Source organism: Choloepus didactylus, chromosome 9 (assembly GCF_015220235.1).
Source record: "Choloepus didactylus isolate mChoDid1 chromosome 9, mChoDid1.pri, whole genome shotgun sequence".
Classification (NCBI taxonomy): Eukaryota; Metazoa; Chordata; class Mammalia; order Pilosa; family Megalonychidae; genus Choloepus; species Choloepus didactylus.
In genome coordinates, this window is record NC_051315.1 from 131,480,177 (window position 1) to 131,490,673 (window position 10,497).

Genomic DNA, 10,497 nt, shown 5'->3' on the forward strand with positions numbered 1-10,497 from the left:
CTGGAACTTGATCTGTGGGAATTTTTCCTACCCCTAACCCCCTCTCCAAGTTTCTTTTTTTTTTTTTTAAACTTTTTATCTTGAAATACTTTCAAACTTACAGGACAGTTGCAGTAGTAATATGAACCCCACACATGGAACTTCAAATACAACTATCCAACCCCCCCCACCAGATACCCAGATCCACCAATTCTAACATTTTGCTACATTTGCTGTATCATTCCATCTATCTGTCTATCTGTCTGTCCATCCATCCATCCATCCCTCCGTTTTATGAACATTTGAGTGTAGGTTGTATACATCATGCTCCTTGAACGCTTAATACTGCCATGTGCATTTCCTAAGAATAAGGATATTCACTTACGTAATCACCTTAAGTGCAGTTATCATGTTGAAGAAATTTAACATTGATATCAAGCTTATAGTCTATATTCCAGTTTTTGTTCATATGTCCCAATAATGTCATTTTGTGCCTTTTCTACTCCTTTATTAGATCCTGCCCAGGATCATGTATTACATTTAGTTGTCAGTGTCCCTTTAGTTGCTCTTCCTTCCTCCCTCCCTCCCTCCTTTCCTTCCTTCCTTCCTTCCTTCCTTTCTCTGTAGTTGTGAGAACATATATACAACACAAACCTTCCATCTCAACCCCTCCCAAGCACACCATCCAATAGGACTAATCACATTCACCATTTGCGCCGCCCTAACCTCCTTCCATCACTGAAACTTTCCCACCTCCCCAAACCGAAACCTGACACCCACTGTGCGTGAACTCTCCACCCCCCCCCACAACCTGTACTCTCCTTTCTGTCTCCATGAGCTTGCATATTCTCCAATGTGTTCCTTGTAGTTACAACAGGGCTTAAATTTCAATCCTAAATCCATAAAAATCTAGTTTGCCTTGAAAGCAATTCAACTTCAACAGTATACCCAAAGTATGTTCCAATACCCCTCTGTCCCTCACCTTTGTGTAGTTCTTCTCACACATTACATGTTTATACATAATGAGTCCCAAACCACTGATCTGTCAGCACATTTCATGCATTTTCCTTTTGGATCTTGTGGGAAGTAAAAAGTGGAGGTACAAGCTAAAAATACAATAGGACTGGCATTTTTATTTACTCATATTATTACCCTTATTGGAGAGCGGTCTAGTGGTGATGAACTCCCTCAGCTTTTGTTTGTCTGGGAATGTCTTAATCTCTCTATTCTAGTTTGCTAATGCTGCCAGAGTGCAAAACACCAGAAATGGATTGGCTTTTATAAAAGGGGGTTTATTTGGTTACACAGTTACAGTCTTAAGGCCATAAAGTGTCCAAGGTAACACATCAGCAATCAGGTACCTTCACTGGAGGATGGCCAATGGTGTCCGGAAAACCTCTGTTAGCTGGGAAGGCACATGGCTGGCGTCTGCTCCAAAGTTCTGGTTTCAAAATGGCTTTCTCCTGGGTTGTTCCTCTCTAGGCTGCAGTTCCTCAAAAATGTCACTCTTACTTGCACTTGGGGTATTTGTCCTCTCTTAGCTTCTCCAGAGCAAGAGTCTGCTTTCAATGGCCATCTTCAAACTGTCTCTCATCTGCAGCTCCTGTGCTTTCTTCAAAATGTCCCTCTTGGCTGTAGCAGCTTGCTTCTTCTGTCTGATCTTATATAGTGCTCCAATAATTTAATTCAGACCCACCCTGAATGGGCGGGCCAATACCTCCATGGAAATTATCCAGGGTCATCACCCACAGTTGGGTGGGGCTCATTTCCATGGAAACACTCAAAGAATTACAATCTAATTAACACTGATAGGTCTGCCCACACAGGATTGCATCAAAGATAATGGTGTTTGGGGGGGGACATAATACATTCAAACTGGCACACTCTCCTTCATTGTTGAAAGACAGTTTTGCCAGACATAGAATTCTTGCTTGGCAGTATTTTGCTTTCAGCACTTTAAATATGTCTTCCCACTGCCTTCTTGCCTCCATGGTGTCCGATGAGAAACTAGCACTTAGTCTTATTGAGGCTCTCATGTACGTGATCCATTGTTTCTCTCTCATAGCTTTCAAATTCTCTCTTTTATATTTGGCATTTGACAGTTTGACTATAATATGTTATGCTATGGGTCTGTCTGGGTTTAGCATTTTTGGAGTTTGTTGAGTGTCTTGGGTGTGTATATTCATGTCTTTTTAGATTTGGCAAGTTTTCAGCCATTTTAAAAAATACTCTCTCTGCCCCTTTCTCTCTGTCTTCTGCTTCTGGGATCCCCTCAGTGTGTGTACTGGCATGCTTGATGGTGTCCCATAGGTTCCTCAGTTTCTGTCCACTTTTCTTCTTTCTTCTCTCTGCTCCTCAGATGGGATGATTTCAATTTCTTATCTTCAAATTCACTGATTCTTCTGCCAACTTCAATCTGCTGTTGAACCCCTCTAAGGAATTTTAAATTCCTGTTACCTCGGTCTTCTGCTCTGTTTGGTTCCTTTTCATAATTTCCACCTTTATATTGATACTTTCTTTGTGTTCATTTATTGTTTTCCTGATTTCCTTTAGCTTTTTGTCCATGTTTTCCTTTAGCTCTTTGAGCATATTTAGGACCTTTTTTTAAGTCTTTGTCTGGAATGTCTCAGGCCTGGCCCTCCTCACCAATGGTTTCTAACGATTAAATCTTCTCCTTCGCCTGGGCCATTGCTTCCGGGTTCTTTGTATGCTTTGTAATCTTTCACTGAAATCTGGGCATGTTGATATTTTAATGTGCCACTGAAATTTAGACTCTGAGGCATCTGTACCTTAAGCTTGAATCCAGCTGTTGTTATAACAGAGCTGTCCTTCAATGCCAGGAGCAAACACTTTTCCAGTCTTTGCAGACTCTCCCTCAGGGCTTATCCATATGATGAGTTTTGAGAATAGCTCGAGGGACATCCCTCATCCTCTTTTACCAGGAATCTTGTCTTGGACATGCTCACAGAGCCGTAGGAATTCCCCCATTTACCCAAAAGTGAATGTCCCCTCTTTTGTGGGGCTTCTTTGAGGTCCAGGTTTAGTGGTCCCCAGGAAGGAGTTGTATTTCCTTAGGCCAGTTTCTTGGGCTGCTATCAGACCTAGAATTGCTTTCCCTTAGTCCCTCCACTTGATGGTTTTCAGAACACTGAAGTGTTTGTGAATTTTTAGTGTGAACTTGACTAAAACTTTGTGGGTGGCCCAGCCTGTGGTAATGAATTCTCAGGGGAGTTTTTGCCCTTCTATGCCTGTGCCAAGGTTGTGACAAGCAGGCTTTCTTTCTGTGCCAATATCTTAGTTCTCATTACTTCTTACACTGAGGCATGGCCCTTTGGAGTGCCATCTCCATGCAGGGATTTCTTATTAGAAACAATCCTAAACCTGTCCCTGTACCTCGTGCAGCCATCAAAGCAGAAATTCCAGCTGTTGGCAGAGGTCTGGAGACACCCAGGCTGGGGACTGGTCAGAGCTGCTCCCCTGCCAGGGTCCCTGCTTCTTTTTGCCCCTGGGTTCTGTGGACACCTGATGCTTGGTACAGCCTGGGGAGGCTTTTAATAAGAGGATTTTTGCATTTTATCCAGAACTTTGTTTCCATCAGCAGGGCTGTTCATGTATCTAATCTTCCATGCTCAAGAAGTCATTGTTCCTGGCCCTTTATTTTCTTACCATGTCTTGATTTTGTCAGTGCCGTAAGAGATAGTTGGTTATGCCTGAGACCGTAAGAGAAATTTCCTAAGAGGTTAAATGTAGCATTCAGCTCATGACATATGGTTAAAGGGAAACGCAGGAGTGTAAATGCTTATCAACACCATGATCACAATTTTATAATAATGTTTTCTGCCTGTGAACAAGGATATGAATGGGATATAGAAAAAAGGAAATAGGTAATTTCGCAGATGGGTATAATAGTGGACAATTTGATTTCCCTTTACAAATTCATTTCCTTCTTCCTTCAGCCACACAGTAAATAAATCCAGATCGAGCCCTTCACTCCTGGTCCTGCCTGGAAGCGGGAGCTGCAAAGATGCATTGGGATTGGCAAGAATCCGCTCAATAGTCAATGTGGTTAGGATGCTGACGATGTAAAAAATGAGAAGGAACATAAAAATAAAGTTCATAATCATGATATTCATAGAGGGGTTATAGGCCCTAAAATTAAAAGAGCAAGTTAAGGAAAACCACAGCAATTTGAGCGGGCCGTGGGGGTGGGGTGGGGGACTGGTTCTGAAACAAATGCTCAGTTGACAACAGGACTCACTGGGAAAGATTTTGAAGTCGTGGCTTTCCTTAGACTGGTGAAAACAGGATTCTACTGTCAAAAATGTCGTTTTCTGGCCAGAGCGCAGAAGGAACCTCGGCCAGGGGAGATGCCAAAAAGTATCTAGTGTTTAAAGACGGCAAAGCCCAGCTCCTTCCCGCTTCTGAGAACAATTCAGAATTCCTGGAAAGCAGAGAGAGGCAGTTCCAGTGGACAAGGGACAGGGCAGCTCTGGAGACTTGCCCCCGGGAGCATAATCCAGGAACTCTGTCTTTGTAAAACTGGGACTTAAACTAAACAGATTTCCTATAGGAAACACACACAATCGCATGGCTGCTAAACTTGCTTTTATGGACATTTCCCCAAGAAATATTTCTCCCTGGAAAAATAAATTTGCAGGATGTAATTAGAGCCATTATATGTGTGTGTTGGCCTGAACCTCCTTAAGTGCTTCACCAAATGGGCCACCAAATAAAGAAGTGAAGGCCGGCTTTGTTCATATCTATTAACAATGATATTTATTAATTGTAGCGCAGGGCTTTCTGGTTTCAGAATTAGCCTTTTGTTGGGCCGTTGCTGGAGGCCAGGGCTGCCAGTCCTGACCCCGGGTGATGGCTGCAGGGAAAAGCAGTGAGGGTGGCCCTGCATCCGCGGAGAAAGGCTACAGTTTCCACTTCTGCGAACAGGTTCTGTTTAGATGTGTGTTTTCTGGCTTATGAGCTATGAGAAAATAAAATAAAATCCATTCTTGATTTCAAACATAGACAAACTAATTTCCGGAAAAAAAAAAGTGTGACCCCCAAAATACAGAGGGCGAAGAGTTTTTGAGTAATAATGCAAGAGGAGTTGTTTGGTTTTCTTTGAACACCCTCTTGTTCTCCTTTTCTGGCTCTTTCCAGGGATTTCTCCTTCATGCCATGGGCCCTGGTGGAGGATCTGGCTATGGGGCTTGCCCCCACCTTGTGGAGTGGCCGGAGTAACCCACCCCTCCGACCACTGAGACTGGTTTAGGGAGGGCACGTGACAGCAAGGGCAATTGGAGCGTTCCCCGGGGTTAGTATGTGGACGTCCGGCGAGAAGTTGTTTCTCCTGCAGCTGCTGAGCTAGGAGCTTGAAGGCCTGTGGCTGCCACCCCACAGAAGAAACGGGCTCAGTGGAGGCCGCACAAGGCAGAGAGCAAGTCTCGAGATGGCGTGAGACCAAAGTCGGAGGACTTTGAGCTCCTGGATCCAGCTGTGCCTAAGCAGCCCCTCCTGGACTCCCCAGTTCTGTACGTGTCTTAGGCTCGGTTCCCAGCAGCAGCCCCTAAGATGAGGATCTGAGTGTGAGTGATTTAATATGGAAGTGCTCCCTGGGAAGGGGGCTAAGGGAGGAGCAGGAGGTAGTTTGGGGTCTCCCAGGGGAGCCTTGGCTGAAGCCTGGCTGGGGGGACTTCCAAAGCCCAGCTCTCTTGCCTGAGGGAGGGCAGGTAATACATTTGAGTTGTTTTAAGCCACCGAGTTGGTGGTTATTTGTTACAGCAGGCCCAGGAAATGAATACAGGCGATGTAGTGTAGCAGAGAGGGCACTGGGTGTGAAGTCCCGAGGCCTGGGTTCTCCCGCCCCGCCAGCCCTCCTCTCCCTGAGACAAACCTAGGCCTTTGCTCTGGGTCAGGGCTTCGCGTGCTCCATTTACTCCACAGTAGAGAGCTTGGGGCGCTGGCCACGCCCACCACGGACCCCGACATGGGCAGAGGGGTGAGTGACTCCTCCCTCCCAGGTCCCCTGGAGTAGGGGGCCCCCAGGCCAGGGGAGCAAGACCACGGCAGGACTTGGAGTCGACAACGTGACTCGAGAGGCCCACACACTATTGGGTGGTGGAGACGGGCGTCTGAGCCAGTGGCCGCGTGGGGTCAGGCTGGCCTTTCTGCCTCGGGGAGACCAATGGCCAGTCACGGTGGGTGGGACAGAGGCTCAGAGCAGCCAAGGAAGTCGGCCTGCTGAGGGGACGGTGCAAGGGTACAAGGTGACGCAAAGGGGGGTCACACACAGAGGGGGGCCCTGCTAACGTTTCCAGCCTCCATGCAGACCACCCTCCCCTTCCTTGGCCCGTGGACGGTCCTTTGCCTGGAGGGTCCCTGGCTCACGGCGTTGCCCCTCTCTCGGGCTCTGTCTCCCTGGCTGCAGGGGCCTCCTGTGTGCCCTCCTCCCGGGCTGAGCTGGGTGGGTTGGCTCCTTCACTCACTGTGGGCTCCTTGGATCAGTGCCTGGCTTTGTCTTGCACCCCCGGGCCATGCCCAGTGCCCGGACGAGGCTGTTTGTCAACACTGGTTGAAGAACGACTTTATCTGTTGGTTCCAGAAGTCCTGGGTGCCGAGCTCTCGTGACTGCAGCTCTCAAGGAACCTAAGTGTCTGCACAGAGAGATAGGACGGGCTGGGACCCAGTGTGGGGACAGATAAGGCCAGGGGCTGAGGAGGACCAGCAGCGGCCGGGCACGGGGGTGGGGAGCTTGTGAGTGCAGACCCTGAGGGGAGAGGGTGCCAGGCCATGGCGGGTGGGTTCTGGCTAGGGGGTCTTGAGGGCTGCAGGGGGGCAGGAGTGTGGGGCACATTGCAAAGGTCCTCGAATGCCCAGCCAAGGACCTCACACCGGTGCCCAAAGGATGGTCAGGGGGTTTTGAGCCAGAGTGACGTGTCCCGAGTTGTGTGGCGGGAAGGTCAACCCGGGAGAGGGGCTTGGGGGTTGGGGCGTGAGGCAGGGCGGGGCATGGGGACAGAAGGAGAGGCTGGGGGCAAACCGGGATGGATGGTCACCAGAGGTGCGGGTTTACCTCTCTAAGGATCTACCCCGGGGACGCGGGGGTAAGCCTCTCCTGTCTCTGGAGGCCCGGGGCTGTGTCTTCCTCACCTCTGAGTATCCTCCAGGTGCTGGGCACTTCCCATTCCTGGTGGAGGCCAGACTGGTGGACACTGACGTCACCCAGTTCCAAGTGCATTGGATGCTTGGTTTTGGAGAACCATTTTCTTCCTGCAAACGTGCAGTGACGGCTTCCAGAACCCAGAAACATGTTTGGCTCGGGGTGGTGAGTGTGGGGAAGGGTAGTTCAAACAGACAAGGGCAATGCTCTGTAAAGCTCCTGGTGGATTTCCCATTGAACAAAAGGATGTGACAGTCGGGCTGGGCAATGCGCCCCGGGTACCCTCCAGGCTCCAGCCTGCCCTCGGCCCAGAGGCTGACCTCTGGGGACAGCATCAGCAGGCGGCCGTGCCCTCTGGCTTGCAATTGGGTTTGGGCAAAGGGGAGCCCAGGCAGGAGATAAGAGCACAGGGAGAAAGGACAGAGAGATTGGGGGGTTCACCCCCAGCCTTCTCAGTCCCCCACCAGATTGAGGTCTCGGGCTGGCTGTGTCCTCAGTGCAGCCCCCGCTGTCTCCAGGATCTGCTAACCCCTCCTGCTCTCCGCTCCTCTGCTCCCCAGCTTTCAGCCACCCCTGGGTGCTGCTTCACCCCTCGTTGTTCCCCTACACCTGCTCATGCCTTTGTTAATGTTCCTCTTAATAAACTCTCCTCCAGAGACCCCATTCGCGTGCGCCTCCAATTCCTGACAGTTCTGAAAGTTTTTTATTTAATGGTGGATGAATAGCAGCTCCATGGACATTTTCATCTAGAAAAATAATTAAGTCCACATTTACTGAGTACCTGCTGTGTACGAGTCTCTAACTAAGTGCCAGGGAGGGGGGATGTGATACCTGTCCGAGTTCCAGGGCATCGGAACACACACTTTGTGGTCAAGGGGGCCAAGTTCAAATTCTGCTGCATGGCCTGGGGCATGGAGTTGATGCACTTGGTCTCAGGTCTCTGGCTTGCCAGCTTTCTGGAAAGATTAGAGACAGGGAGGGATGCCCGGGTGAAATCAGTAGCTCCTGTTATTATCATCAAGATGGCGGAATGTGATAGATGCTCATTATAAAGAAAAGAATAAAGGTGAAAGGAGCTGATGGGTGGGCAGATTTCAAGGGCAGTTTAAGATGCATGACTTCCTCTGAGTGTTAAGAAAAAATATGTATCAATTTGTTAAATAAGGACAAACAAGCCCTGGCCCTGAAGCCATGGTGTGTGTGTGCATGTGTGCATGTGTGTGTGCGTGTGCACACTTGGCCTGCACAGGAGGCCTCCTCTCCCCTCTCCAGCCCTCTCTGGTGGTTCCCTGTTTTTGGCTCTGGGCCGAGCCTGCTCAGCCAGAGGCCACTCGAGGCCCAGGAAGGCATCAGACAGCTGGGGAGACCCCAAAAGACCCCCCAGCGATCACGGCTTGGCTTGGCTCCTGGTGTTTATTCATTTGTATGTTTGATGTTTAAATTGAGATACATTTTTTTTTACCAGCTTTATTGAGATGCAGCCTGAATGTGGGGCTGGTGGCCTTGCATGTCTGGGTGAGAAGGTACCAGGGTCCACATTACTTTTGTGGGCCTATGAAAATGGTTGAATTTCTTTTAAAATCAGAAGAAAACATAAATGTTTAGGTTGAAGAAAACATTCTAATATATAATATTAATACAATTGTCTTTGTACTAACACAGTCATAATAGATCGTTTTAATTTTATTTTTAATGAAGCAAGGGCCACCAAGGCAGAGATGCCTGGATCAAAACTTTATAGGACTTCATCCTATAAAATGCACATGTTCCCAATAAATGCACATCTCTATCATCATTTAATGGCTGCTTAACAATCCTTCCTGCGATAATTTACCATAGTTTATTTCCCAATGAGCCATTGCCGGGCTTTGAGGCTGTCTGTGCTGTTCAGCAGTTACAAAGCCACCATATCGGCCACCCTCCCCCTTCCCTGGCCTGAGCTCCGGGGCTGAGGGACTGGACATGGCTCTTGGGTTTGGACCCCTGCTTCTCTCCCAGCCGGGGTGGAGAAGGAAGGGGGGTCCCTGGCCTGGGAAGAGGGGGAGTCAGGCCCCTGGTATTCCATGCTCAGCAGAACCAAGCTGCCCTGGCATTCAGCCCATGCCCAGTGGTTCCAGGGCTTTCTCTGCATCTGGTGGAATTTTATATCTTCCAACAACCCTGCGTGGTGGGCATCATCAGCCCCGTTTTGCAGGCAAGGAAGCTGAGTCTGGAGGCATTGCTCCTCATCCAGCTCACCTGTGGTCTTGAGCTCCTCAGGGCTGATACCAACTCCCCATAGAGGGGCTCCTGGGACAAAGCCCACAACGAGCTGCCTTTGTCCAGGGCCTTGCTTGGGTAAACCTGTAACATCTGTGCTTCCTCCTTGGAGGCCAAGTGCAGAGGGGTTGAGGGGGCGCAGGAGGTGCACCCAAAGATGAGCGAGGCCCAAAGGAGAGGTGCCCCACACCTAGGTCCACAGGGGCACGGAGAGGAGAGATGGCCATTCCCAAGCCCTGAGTGGGTGCTGACCCACTGCCTGCTGCCCAAGGTGGGCCCAGCACACCCACCCGGGCCAGGGCAGGGGTCGCACCAGGCAGCACCTGTGGGCTCAGGCCGCTAGCTGCCCCCAATACCTGCTGCTATTTCCAGAGGGGGCCTCGGGCTCCCTGCTGTAGGGAGGAGCTGACCAGGGGCTGGTTCAACAGGAGGTTCCCGGCCCCTTCCCAGACCTTCTCACCCAGAAAGCCTATTTATTGTTGGACATTTTTTGCTATAAAAATGATGCTTAATGGGCACCACCAAAGCTGTAGCTCTCACACATCCAATCTTTTCCTTAGGATAATGCTTTGAAGACGTTCTGATCAAGGATTGTGAACATTTTATGCTTTGGGGAGATTGCCAAATATCTGGCGGGACTGGGCTGGACTCCAAGGAGGACTCCCTGGGGGCCCTGGGCGGTTTGTTTGGGGGACCCAATGGGGGGTGCTGCGGGGGGCCTGGCTGCCTCCGGAGGCCGCGGGTGATGCGGCGGGGCGGGGACCGCGGGGTGCTCCGGGACTCGCGGGGGCGGACACAGCCCCCCTCGGCCCGAGGTCCGCGCCCCGAGTCCTGCCAGGGCCTGCGCTGGTGGCGCGCCCCGCATCCACGACCCGCCGGGGCTGTGGAGGACTCCCGAAGTCGGCCCTGGACCATCTTTGCGATGGGGGGTCTTTTGGGCTTAAAGGGTCTGGAGGAAGCGGGACCCGAGACGGGCTGCGCGGGTGTGTGCCCCGCCCGCAACCCCCCTCAATCCGCGCTCTCCAGGGCGGCTCCCGGCCCGTGGCTGAGCACGGTGGGCTGGCCAGAGCTGGGCCGTTGCAGCCCGAGGCAGGCTCCCCTCA